Source organism: Lepidothrix coronata, unplaced genomic scaffold, assembly GCF_001604755.1.
Source record: "Lepidothrix coronata isolate B3197 unplaced genomic scaffold, Lepidothrix_coronata-1.0 Scaffold180, whole genome shotgun sequence".
Taxonomy (NCBI): Eukaryota; Metazoa; Chordata; class Aves; order Passeriformes; family Pipridae; genus Lepidothrix; species Lepidothrix coronata.
This window is the reverse complement of record NW_016690360.1, coordinates 613564-626342: the sequence shown is the minus strand read 5'-3', so window position 1 is coordinate 626342 and position 12779 is coordinate 613564.

Below are 12779 nucleotides of genomic sequence, written 5' to 3'. Positions count from 1 at the left end.
GGGGGGGGGGGGGGGGGGGGGGGGGGGGGGGGGGGGGCCCGGGGGGGGGCCCCCCCCGCGCCGAGCGGGGGCCGGGCCGGGCGGGAGCGGCGGCGCGGGGCGGGCGGCGGCGGCGGCGGCGGCGGCTCGGCCCCGGGGGCCCCCGGGCCGCCTGGAGCCCGAGGATTCCCCGCGGCTCCTGCCGAGCGCCGAGCATCCTTCCTGCCTTCCTGCCTGCCTTCCCCGGGCCGCCCGACTGGGACCGGCACCGGCAGCACCGCCGGCACCGGCACCGGCATCACCACCGGGACACCACAGCCGACATCACCACCGGCATCACCACCGGGACACCACAGCCGACATCACCACCGGCATCAGCGTCGGGATCGACACCGACACCACCACCGGCATCAGCATCGATACGGGCACCCCCACCAACACCGGCACCGGCATCGGCACCAGAATCGGCATCAGCACCGGCCCCGGGATCAGCACCGGCCCCGGCCCCGACCCCGACCCCATCCTCGGTACCGACACCAACACCCGCGCCGGTGTCGCCGGTGCCACCAGGTGAGCGCTGACGGTGCCGCGGTGGCACCGAGGCCCTGGGCCACGGCGGGGCTGCCCTGTGCTCCTGGGGGCTGGGGAACAGGAGCCTCCCGTGGGGATTGGGAGCCCATCCCGGGAAAGGAGTGTCTCCCCTGGACACCTCCCCGGTGGAGAGGCGGGAGGGGCAGGGGATGGACACCCACCACCTCGGGGGGCAGGGGCTTTGGGGGGGATGAAGGTCTGTGGCAGCTGCGGTGCTGAGCAGGGCAGGGAGTGTCTCTCGAGGGCTTGGGAGGTTTGCCCATCCCACCGGGAGCGGGGGGCTCCGGGGAGGATTTGGGGGAGCAGTGGTCAGGCACCGAGCAAGGTACATCTGTCTCAGGGTGGGCACTTCAGATCAACCCCCGTGGTGGCACCTCTGTCCCTCCCTGGCACCCACCCCCTGCCCTCTCCTCCCTGGCGGGTCTGGGGGTCACCACTGCCCCCTCCACCTTTCACCCTGCCCTGTCCTCATCTCAGGGACCGCCACAATTCCCCTCCTCCCCCCGCTCCAGCTCCAGCCTTCAGCTTCCCAGATCAGAGCTTCCCGGATGATTCGGGGCCCGGGGAGCCGGGGGGTCCCCACGCAGTGACAGCTGAGACCCGGTCGGTGCAGGGGACACGCTCGTCTGGTGCTTCCTCCCGGGGCGGCATCCTGTCGGCAGGAAAGGGCTTCCCCCGGGGACAACTCCTCCTCCCCACCTTCAGGGCATCATTTTGGCAGATTGCCCCTGCAGATGCTTGGACCGGGTCCCTTTGGTCCCCGGAGCTGGCTCCTGTCCCCTGGCTGCGCGGCAGTGCCAGCGGGGAGGTGGCAGAGGCAGGATGTGCTGTGCTCACCCCGAATGCTCCCGGCCCGTGACCTTGGGGTGTCCACCACGGGACACCTCAGGCCTTGCTGGCACAGGGGGTTCCTACTGGGATGTCCCTGTGGGCACGGCCAGGCAGGAGAGGTGGGAGATGTAATGGGGGGTGGGGGTGGAATGGACATTGTCTCCCTGTCTCCACCCTTTATCCCCTCAGCACCATCTCCCCCCACCCAAAAAAAAGAAAAAAGAAAAAAAAAGAGAAGGTTTTGGAGGTGAAACCACGACAGCTGAGCCAGGTTGACACTTTTTGAGACTGGGGGAGTCAGAGCATTTCTCCCCAGATTGGGATGCTGGGAGGCAGAGGGGGAAGCAGCTGGAGCTGGGGGTGCTCGGGGGGGAGGTTGTTGGGGTTTGGTCACAGCCACTTTTGGGGCAAAACCTTGGGGTTCATCCCCTGGGTCAGCCAGAGGATCTCTGTCCCCCTTTCCTGCCCTGGCCTGTGCTCCCCCACAGGACAGGGTGCTCCAGGGCCCAGGGGGAACACGGCACCACGGACAGGATGGGGACACTGCCCTGCCCTGCCCTTGGCTCCTCGGGCAGGCGGTTCTGGCCCCTGGCTCAGCCCAGGGGGGTTGGATCCGGCTCTGCTCCCTCAGGGATGGGCATTTCCAGCCATGCCCCTGATCCCAGGGTGCCTGCACAGATTCCAGGGTCTCTGCATGGATTTCTTCCCTCCTTGGCTTTTGGTCCCTTCCCTGGCAGCTCCCTGGGAGCTGAGTGGGTGTCACTGGGTGGTGGGGAAAGTGCTGTGACAGCCACCATGCTGGAGAATACTGATGATGATCCCGGGATCTGCACAGGGATGCAGGAAAACAGCTGGATTGCCTCCATGCAGGGCCTCTCCACCCCTTGTGAGTGGATGCTGCCTGGAGAGCAGGGTGTCCTGGAAGTTTCCCACCCCCTTCCTGGGATGAGTTGCAGTGGGAAGGAGATGATCTGCCGGCATCCAGGGGCCTGGGGGAAGCACATGCCTGGGGCTCCCCGGGGAGCCGGAGGTACCAGCTGCTGCTGGTGGCCTGGAAAGCCTTCAGCTGGCTCTGCTCCCCCAAATCAATGAATTATCTGGGTGCCTGCACATATCCTGCCTCCTCCAAATTCAGTGCTGCTTCCTCAGGACACCCTGCTGCCCTCTCAGCCATTCCCAGCTGGACCGTGGCCCTCTCCAGGTGCCACCAGTGGCGGGTGGAGAAGAGGGACCTCGTGCTGGGAGAGGAGGCTCCTGCAGTGCCTGGCTGAGCCCGAGGCCGTCCCGCTGCGTTCCAGAAATTCCTGGGGACTCTGCCACGAAGCCCTGGGTGGCACCCAGCCCAGGATGTGCTTGCAGGCACCCAGCTGGCCCCCTGTGCCCCCCCAGCAGCCCACAGCCCACAGCATCCTTACAGCTCCTTGGGTTTCCCTTGGCACGAATCCCTGTGCCACCCCCACGCTTGGCAGACTCGAGGATGTTCCTGTCCCCGTCCCAGAAGCTCTGATCGGGTCCCTCAGCTCCCACCAGGGATGCTCAGGCTGGAGCAGGGGATGAAAAGCCGTTTGGGGAGGGGGGAGCCTGAAACTGCTGAAAAATTAAAGGGATGGAGGGGTGGGTAACATGTTTGTTATGCAAAATTCCAGCTTGTGGAGTGTTGGAGCAGTTAAGTGAAGGTTACAGTGGGAGCTCCATTATCCAGGGCTCCACCATCCTAATTCCCTCCCTTTGGATCACCTCCTGTTTACCTCCCTCGCTCCAAGAGCAGGGCTGGTTCATCCCTGGTGCAGGGCCCTCTCCAAGGGGCTGGGCAGGGGTTTCCAACCCCCTCATGTCAAAGGGGCTGTTGAGTTTCCCCCTTGGACTCGAAAAGGATCCAAATGCAGTGGAAGGGACTGAGGAGTGTGGGGGAGAGGGGCTCACCCAGCACCCCAAACTCCCCAAGGAAATGCCTGCTCTCCTCCCACCACACCAGGTTACCTTTAATCAGTTAATTAAAGGTGAGTAAGTGACGGGGGTGGAGGTGGGGCTGCTCCCCAGCCCTGGAAGAGGTCACAGCCCACAGGCTGGCAAACACCTGGCTGGGCTGGGAGTGGCTGGAGCAGCTTCCATCACTCCCTGGGATGTGGTGGGATCCCTCCCTGCACCCTTGCCTGGGAAGCTTCCATTCCTTCCTTGGGCGTGGTGGGATCCCTGCCTGCACTCTTCCCTGGGATGTGGCAGGATTTCTCCCTGCATCCCTCCTTGGTAAGCTCCCATCCCTTCCTGGTGTTCAGTGAGATTCCTCCCTCCCTGCATCCTTCCCTGGGATTTAGTGGAATCCCTCCCTGCACCATTCCCTGGGATGTGCTGGGATCCCTTGCTGGAAATCCTCCTTCCCTACCTGGGATGTTGTGGGATCCCTACCTGGGATGTTGTGGGATCCCTCCCTGGGATGTCTCCATCCCTCCCTGGGATGCAGGACAGCATCTCTCCCCTGGGAGCTCTGGGATCCCCAGCCTGGGGGATCAGGGGTGGGCTCAGGGGAATTCTCTTTAAGGAACAATCCCCATCCCCACCCAAACCATGTGGGCTGAGGGTCTCTCTCACTGCTGGTGCTGAGCTGGCTCATGGAGCTGTTCCCTCTCCTGGAGCTGCCAGCACTGTCAGCCCTCGGGATTTGCCCTGTTCCCACAGAAAACATCCACAGCTGGACTATCACCAGTGATTTTTGGGAGTTCTTCATTTCCCTGGTGCCACTGAGCGGGGAGGGCTGTGCCACAGGGAGGGGACCTTCCTGCTGTCCCAGAGCTGCTCCCACTCCCGTGCTTTGCCCAGCCCGAGTGTCAGAGCCTGGGGAGGGAGCTGACAGATCTTTCCTCAGGGATATCCTATTGCCGGGCAGCTCCATCCCTGGCGGCAGCATTCCCAGAGCCCTCCCTGCATCCCTGCACGGGGACCTCCCCCCTCCCGCCCCTGGGGAGCAGGAACCCTGCTCCACGTGGTGGTAAAAGCCAGAAGTGCTTGTTTTTAGCCCAAAGTGATGGAAACATTCCCCGGGGGGAACTGGGAGCTCAGGGGAGAGCAGGAGGGAAGGGAAGCAGCGATGTCAGCTGGGCTGGGAGCCCCAGGAGGGAGCAGAAGAGGAGCTGGGATTTTGCCATTCCCTCTCAGAGTGAGGGGGCCGGCACAGCTGAGGTTATCCAGGTTATCCATCCCCTCTCCAGTGCTGGATATTTGGGATGCAGGATGAAGCCTGGCAGTGCTGCTCCACCGTCAGCCCACGTCCTCGTGCCTCTGCCTGCTGAGCTTCTGGTGCTTTGCTCTTTAATTAGACCAGCTCAGGCTTGTCCAGGGATGAAATCCGAGTGGTCCAGAGGGAATCACTCATTTGTGTTTCCCTGGTGCCTTCGGCATCTTTCCAGGATGCCCCGTGAGCTGCTCCCATGGGAAAAGGTGCCTCAGTTTTATCCGTGCGTGGACTCGTGGGAGGTGCTGAGATCAGCAGGGCTGTGCTGGGATTAAACTGAGTCCTCCAGAGAGCTTTTTCCTGCCCAATCCAGGCCTGCAGGATCAAAAGGGGATTTTATCTGTGGTCACCACCTTTTGGGGAAGCCAAGCCCTGGTGTGGGATGAGCACCTCGAGGTCTGGGGGCATTTGGGTTGGAAGCCTTTGGGTTTGTCCTGGAGGAAAACTCTGGGTTGGGATGTCAGTGAGGTGGATTCACTCTCATCTTGGAGCAGGACTCACTCTGGTTTGTGTTTCCAGCATTATAAACAGAGGGGACAATTTATACAAACAACCTGAAATCCTGTCTGGAGAGACTCAGGTTGCATTTTAGGTTTTTTTCCTGGTTTTCATGGGAGTGTTAAACACAGCTGAGCTCTGCCATCATCCCCTTGTCTGGTGGAGCAAGAACACATCCAGAGGCTCCAGCCTATGGATGTCACAGCAAAACCCACCTCCTGTGCTCATCTCCTTGTGGGCATCCAGGAATTACAGGGAATGAAGATTATCAATGCCCCATTTTGGAGTCCTTCCTTCTCACTCCTGGCCTTGAACAAGAATTTCTGTACCAGTATCCAACAAACCCAGATGAGCCCATCCAGGGAAGGGTTTATGCTCCATCTTGGTTGGCCTTACCTAGGACAGGTTTAAGTGTGAAAAAGAAGTTCTAAAGTCCTACAGCTGTAGAAAAAATTCTAAAAAAAAAAAAAAAGTCATAGAATCCCAGACTGGTTTGGGCTGGAAGAGACCTTAAAGCTCATCTCATTCCAAGGGCAAGGACACCTTCCACTAGCCCAGGTTGCTCCAAGCCCTGTCCAACCTGGTCTTGGACACTTCCAGGGATGGGGCAGCCACAGCTTCTCTGGGTAGTCAGTCCCAAGGTGTAAAAAGGGAACAGAGGGTGAATAAAGGCAAGGGAAGGCTGATCATGAAAAGCATCCTGGAATCCAGGAAGAGGTTTAGGCAGAATGATTGAGGATTGGGGGATGAGCAGGGATGGGACTGAGCCCAGAGCTGGTCCTGCACATCTGCAGGGCAGCCATGGGGAGCAGGGAGGGAGCAGGGAGAGGGAGAAGGGGGATGTGAGGAGGGTGGAGGGAAGGGACACTTCAACACACCCCAAACAGATGGATGAGTCCATCCAGGCAGGAGCAGGAATGGTGGAGAAGAGGGAAAGCTGCTCTGGCTGCCAGGGTGTGTGTGACAGAGCAAAAACAAGGAGGAAGGTCAAAGCTCAGGGCAGGACACCACGGGAAGGGGCTTAGAGGGTAATGGGAATTACTGTGTAAGTGCATTATCCTAATGAGGAGGATCCTCTGCTCCACGAGAGGGGAGGAAGGGGGAGCCCACGTGCCAGGAGCCTTTTGGACATGGGGTTTGCTGGGAATCACACAGAAGGGCCAAACCCTGCAGGTTTGGATGCCCCAGAGGTTCTCAGGCTTTGGGAAGCTACCAGTACAACCTCCACTTAGAAATCCTGCTGGAATGATTCCTCAAAGCTTTGGGAAGGAAGGCCATGGGGTGAGAAGGAGTCAGGGAAAAGTTGGGGAGAAACCAGTGTGTGACTTCAATGGTGCTCTGAGCATCCAGGTGTGGCTTCTCTTTGATCCCTCCCTGCACAGCTTCACAGCCAACATCACTCCAAAGGTGTCCAGCAGGACCTGAACTGGCCCAGGCTCCTGCCCAGCCCTCTGGAAACCTGGGGATTCCGGGACAAAAGTGCCAGCCCATGGTCAGAGATGGTTTGCTGCCAAGGGCAGGCAATGCTGGGGTGCCAGCATTCCCCACTGGGATGGGAATGGAAGCTCCATCCCACCCACCCCCACTGTCAGGAGGGATCATCATCTCCAGGCACTCGGGCTGAGAATTCCCCGTGTGAAGCAAAACCTGTTTTCTGTGTCATTCTTCACATCCCCCTGCAGTATTCTCACACCAGCCAACATCCTTGGGGCCTTTTCCTCCCTTCCCAGGAAATGACGAGTTTGGGACAATATTTTTTGCCACAGAATCATAGAATCAGACAGGTTGGAAAAGACCTCCCAGATCAAGTCCAACCCTTGATCCATTGCTGCTGTGGTTCCCAGCCCATGGCACTGATGCCACATCCAGTCTCACCTTAAACACCTCCAGGGATGGAGAATCCACTCCCTCCCTGGGCAGCCCATTCCAATGGCTGAACACCCTCTCTGGAAAGAAATTCTTCCCAATATCCAACCTAAACCTCCCCTGGCACAACTTCAGACCCAGCCCTCTTGTCTTGCTGATGGTTCCTGGAAGAAGAGCCCGACCCCCCCCGGCTCCCCCCTCCTGTCAGGGAGTTGCAGAGTCAGGAGGTCTCCCCTGAGCCTCCTCCTCTCCAGGCTGAGCCCCCCCAGCTCCCTCAGCCTCTCCTCACAGCACTTGTGCTCCAGTCCCTTCCCCAGCCTCGTTGCCCTTCTCTGGCCCTGCTCCAGCCCCTCCATGTCCTTCCTGAGCTGAGGGCCCAGAACTGGACACAGCACTCCAGGGGTGGCCTCACCAGCTGAGTCCAGGGGCAGAATCACTTCCCTGCTCCTGCTGCCACCCTGTTCCTGAGCCAGGCCAGGATCCATTGGCCCTCTTGTCCCCCTGGGCACACTCTGGCTCCTGTTCAGCTCCCTGTCCATCCCCACTCCCAGCTCCCTTCCTGCCTGGCTGCTCTCCAGCCCCTCTGACCCAGCCTGGAGCTGCCGGGGGTTGTTGTGGCCAAAGGGCAGGACCCGGCCCTTGGCCTGCTTGAACCTCATCCCCTTGGAATCAGCCCAACTCTCCAGCCTGTGCAGGTCCCTCTGCAGAGCCCTCCTGCCTTCCAGCACATCAACACACCCCCAGCTTGGTGTCAGCTGCCAATGTGCTGATGGTGAACTCAATCCCCTCATCTAAATCATCAGTAAAGATATTAAACAGAACTGGGCCCAGCCCTGATCCCTGGGGACACCACTGGTGACCAGATCCCAGCTGGATGCAGCTCCATCCCCACCACTCTCTGGGCCATCAGCCAGTCCCTAACCCAGCACAGGGTGCCCCTGTCCAAGCCTTTTCCAGGAGTGTCCCATGGGAGACGGTGTCCAAGGCTTTGCTGAAGTCCAGATAGACCACATCCACAGCCTTCCCCTCATCCACCAGGTGGGTCACCTGGTCATAAAAGAAGATCAGGTTGGTCAGACAGGACCTGCCCCTCCTAAACCCATCCTTCCCTCTCCCTGAGATCCTGGAGCTGTTCCTGGGCAGCTGCTGAGCATCCCCTGGGCTTGGGCACAGGAGCTCTGCTGCCTGCCTGGACAGGGATCCACCAGGACCAACCCTGCCTCCTCCAGGGGAGAGCTCTGGGCTCTCCAGATTTTATCCTGTGCCCAATTGTTGCCATCTGTTGCTCCAGGCTCCGGGGGCTGCTCGGGCTGTCTGCTGGCTGTCGGTCTCTGGTTATCCCAGCCCCGCTGGATTTCCCTTCCATGTGGACTCCTGGCTCATTTTCCTGGATGCTGCTCTCATTCCCTTCTGATCTGGGGCAGCTCTTTCCTTCCTGGCTTGCAACGCTCATTTAACTCGATGTTACATTTACACCCTGGGAAATCTTTCCCATTTTTTTGTCGTGTTCATCATCTCTTAATAACCCCAACATTTTGGGAGGCCTCATGCTGTGCTGCAGTTTTTCCCAGCACAGATTCTGTAACACTTTGAATGAAACAAGCAGGAGGAACCCTCCATATAGGGAGAGCCAAGAGCATTAAATGACCCAAACCCACCTCCCAGATGAGCTCATGACCCATCCACCACTCAGAAGCTGAAGAAGCAAATCCTTATGGTTAAATGAATCCTAAACATCACTGTAACATCACCCGGGTCCTAAACCCCTCGGAGCCTTCCTGCTTTGTGTGCCCTGGGGGAGGGAATGTGTTTGGCAAAGCTGTGGTGTGGCCGTGGTGGGTGCCCCACTGTCCCCAGGCTCCAGGTTCTGGCTCTGGCAGATGATGTTTGGGGTGAGTGTGTTCTGCCCCCTGCCACCCCCAGCACCCCGAGTCGCTGTGGCAGAGGGAACAATCCCTGCCTTGATCATGGATGTGCCCATGGAGGTGTCTGACCCCAAACTGAACCCTTGGTCCCTTTGGCTTCTCCGTCCCCAGGGTGGTTCACACCTTTCTCTGCCCTTTCAGCATCCTCCTTCCTTCCTCCAGGGCTTTGATATTCCTAAGGAATTTGACCAGGGAACACACATCCCTACATGCCATGTCCTCCCTCCACCTCTCCCAGCACCTTCCACCACAGCCCATCTCTGGGAGGGATTAAGGTTTATTTCTGCCCTTCCCTCCTACATCCCATTAGGGGCATTAGAGCAGGAGCCAGCGGCCCCAAAGACCTTCCATGTGACTCCAGGAGCTTTTTCAGGCTGAGACCACGTTAAGGCCCCAGAAACTGCTCGTGCTTGGAGGGGTTCACTGGGTTTGTCCAGCACTGTTTGCCCAGGTAGGGTTGGATTCGCCTTTGGGACCAGGGTGAGGTTGGATTTCCCTGTGGGACCAGGTAGGGTTGGATTTCCCTGTGGGACCAGAGTGAGGTTGGATTTCCCTGTGGGATCAGGGTGAGGTTGGATTTCCCTTTGGGACCAGGTTGACTTGGATTTACCTGTGGCACCGGGAGGACGTGTTAGTGCCCAGCACAGGGCAGGTGTTGGCACTTGGATCTTGTCCCCAGGGAGCCCAGGGAGGTGGGACAGCCTGAGGGGTTCCCTGGGACAGTGATGCTGCATCCCAGGAGTGCTCAGGATCCCCCAGCCCTGGGACAGTCCCCTCGGGGCTCCCAGCAGGAGGGTCCTGATCCTCTGTGCAGCTTTTCCAAGCAGGGTGAGGTGCAGATGTCACCCACCCCCGGCATCCCCGCGAGCGGGAAGGACACGGGCGGGATCCAGCCTGGTCCTGGAGGCTGATTATTCCTGATTTTCCAGCACTGGAGCCACTGGGACTGCCGGGAAGGAGCTTTGATCCAGCCTGAGGGGCTCCTGCCTCGCTGGGATGTGCAAAGAGTCGTGTGTGTGTGTGTGTGTGTGCACACGTGTGTGTGTGTGTGCAGGTGTGTGCAAACATGTGTGTGTGTATCCACGCGTGTCCCTGTGTGCCTGCACGCTTGGCTTTCTGTGTGTGTGTGAAGAAGGAATCAGGGAATCCTGTAGATTGGAAAAGCCCTCCAGGATCAGCGAGTCCCAGCGCTGCCAAGGCCACCCCTGCCCCCTGTCCCCAAGTGCCACATCCACACGTGTGTTAAATCCCTCTGGGGTTGGGGAGCCCAGCACTGCCCTGGCAGCAATCACACATGTGTGCTACAATGCACCACACGTACATACATGTGCCATGGGACACCACATGAGCACACACGTGTGTGCCAGAGGGTGCCAAGCAATCACACACATGTCCTACAATGCACCACACACGTACATACATGTGCCATGGGACACCACACAAGCACGCACGTGTGTGCCAGAGGGTGCCAAGCACACACATACGTGTGCTACAACACACCACACATGTACATATATGTGCCATGGGACACCACACGTGTGTGCCAGAGGGTGCCAAGCACACACATACGTGTGCTACATGCCTGCACATGTGCCAGAGGCTGCCACACGAGCACAGTGATGTGTCAGGGGGTGTCATGCGTTCACACACCTGCACACGTGTGTGCCAGAGGATGCCGAGCAATCACACACATGTGTTACAATGCACCACACGTGCACATACGTGTGCCAAGGGACACCACACATGTGTTCCAGGGAGTGCCAAGCGTGCACATATGTGTGCTAGGGGACACCACACATGCACATACGTGTGCCAGGGGACACCATGCACGCACACTCATGTCTCGGGGGTGCCAAGCAGGCACATACATGTGTTACAATGCACCACACATGTACATACGTGTGCTACAGGGCACCACACGTGCACATACAGGTGCCAGTTTTGCCAAGCGTGCACATACATGTGCTATGGGACACCCCACATGCCATGTGTGTGCCAGAAGGTGCCACACATGCACATACATGTGCCAGGGGACACCGTGCACGCACACTCGTGTCTCATACATGTGTGATAGTACACCACACATGCACATATGTGTGCCAGGGGACACCATGAACGCACACTCATGTCTCATATGTGTATTACAGTGCACCACACATGCACACACATGTGTCAGAGGGTGCCCAGCATCCACATACATGTGCCATGGGACACCACACGTGCACATACATGTGCCATGGGACACCACACGTGCACATACATGTGCCAGAGGAGCCCCCCCATGCACAGCCTGGGGCTCAGCTCCAGCTGCACACATATGGACAGTCACACACAGCAGCCAGGCCAGGGTGGTACACGCAAACACACACATGTGCCAATGCACACACATGTGCCAACGCACACGTGTGTGGCTCCAGAGGGCTGTGGGTGGTGCAGGTGTGGAGGGAACATCCCGCCTTTGCCACCTCTCCCAGGGCCACCAGCCCTGCCCCTGTCACCCCCAGCCCCTCTCTGTGCCTCGGTGTCCCCCCAAGCAGGGTCCCACCCCCCGTGACACAGCTGCCCTGGCATTAATCACCTCCCAGTGATTAATCATTTCATTACCTGCTGGGTTAATGGTTTATTTCTCCCCTCACACAGCCGGGTCACCGTCCCGCTCCCACGGCACCTGAGCCCAAGGACACTGAGGGGACCTGGGCTTGTCCCCCCCGGGATTCCCAGCGGGACACAGGTGGGTCATGGAGCCACAGCAGGACGAGCTGTCACCACCACCAGTGTGGGGACAGCAGTGCCAGCACTGCCACCAGCACCCGGCCCGGAGGGGGCAAGGTCTGGGGGTCCCTGTGCCCTAGGAGTGGGTGAAGGGGGTCTGGGGAGGGTGGAGGGAACCCCTGTCCTGTGCCACCCCTGTGTCACCCCCACCCATCACAGCAAAAGCCCAAAGTGTCTCCCAGAGCTGAGCAAAGCTCCCGGTGTGATCCCAGCAGCCTGGGCACCAGGGTGGCTCCACACCAGTGGGATTTGCCCAATGCCAGGGGCTTCCCAGGAGAGCCCCCACCCACCCAGGGGACCCCAGAATTGGGCTGCCTGCACTGGGTCAGCGAGGGCTGCTCCCCAAGGGACACAGTAAGGTCACTGCACTGGGGACACTGTGTCCTTGTCCCCTGGCAGTGCCCTCTCAGCCTCCCTCCGTGTCCCACCTCCATGTCTCCATCCCTGCTCTCCATCCATCCTTCTCTCCTCCTGCCTTCCCACCAGGGACGAGGAGTCCTTGCCCATCACAGCCCATCCTGGTGCAGCCACCCAGGGCAGAGGGTGCTGGGTGCTGTGGGTGCTCCCCGTGGGGACACAGCCTGTCCCACCCCCAGGTCGCTCCCCTCTCCCTCCTTCACCCCCCTTGGCCCCATTGCTGACCCCCTGCTCTGCCCCCCCAGGTCAGAGCCGGAGGGGACCCATCCAGGAGCAATCCCTGTGTCCCGTGGGGTCCCTCCCTAGGCCGGGGAGTGGAGCAGGACCCTGGGCACGGGGGACACGTGGCACCAGACCAGGCTGGAGGGTGCCCGGTAAGGCTGCTGGGGACCCCCAGGGAACCCCTTCCTCCATGATGGGGTGACCAGCAGAGACCAGAGCACCCAAAGGTGCCAGGGTGGGGATGTGGAGTCCTGCGGGCAGGTGGCCCCTGCCTTTGCCTTGTGGGGCCCACAGTGGGGGCAGAGGGGGTGCAGGGGCTCAGCTCCCTGGGGCAGCAGAGCATCATGCCCAGAGCAGAGTCAGGTACTTTTCACTCTCCGTGCTCAGGGGGTGAAGGAAGGACATGGAGGGGCTGGAGCAGGGCCAGAGAAGGGCAACGAGGCTGGGGA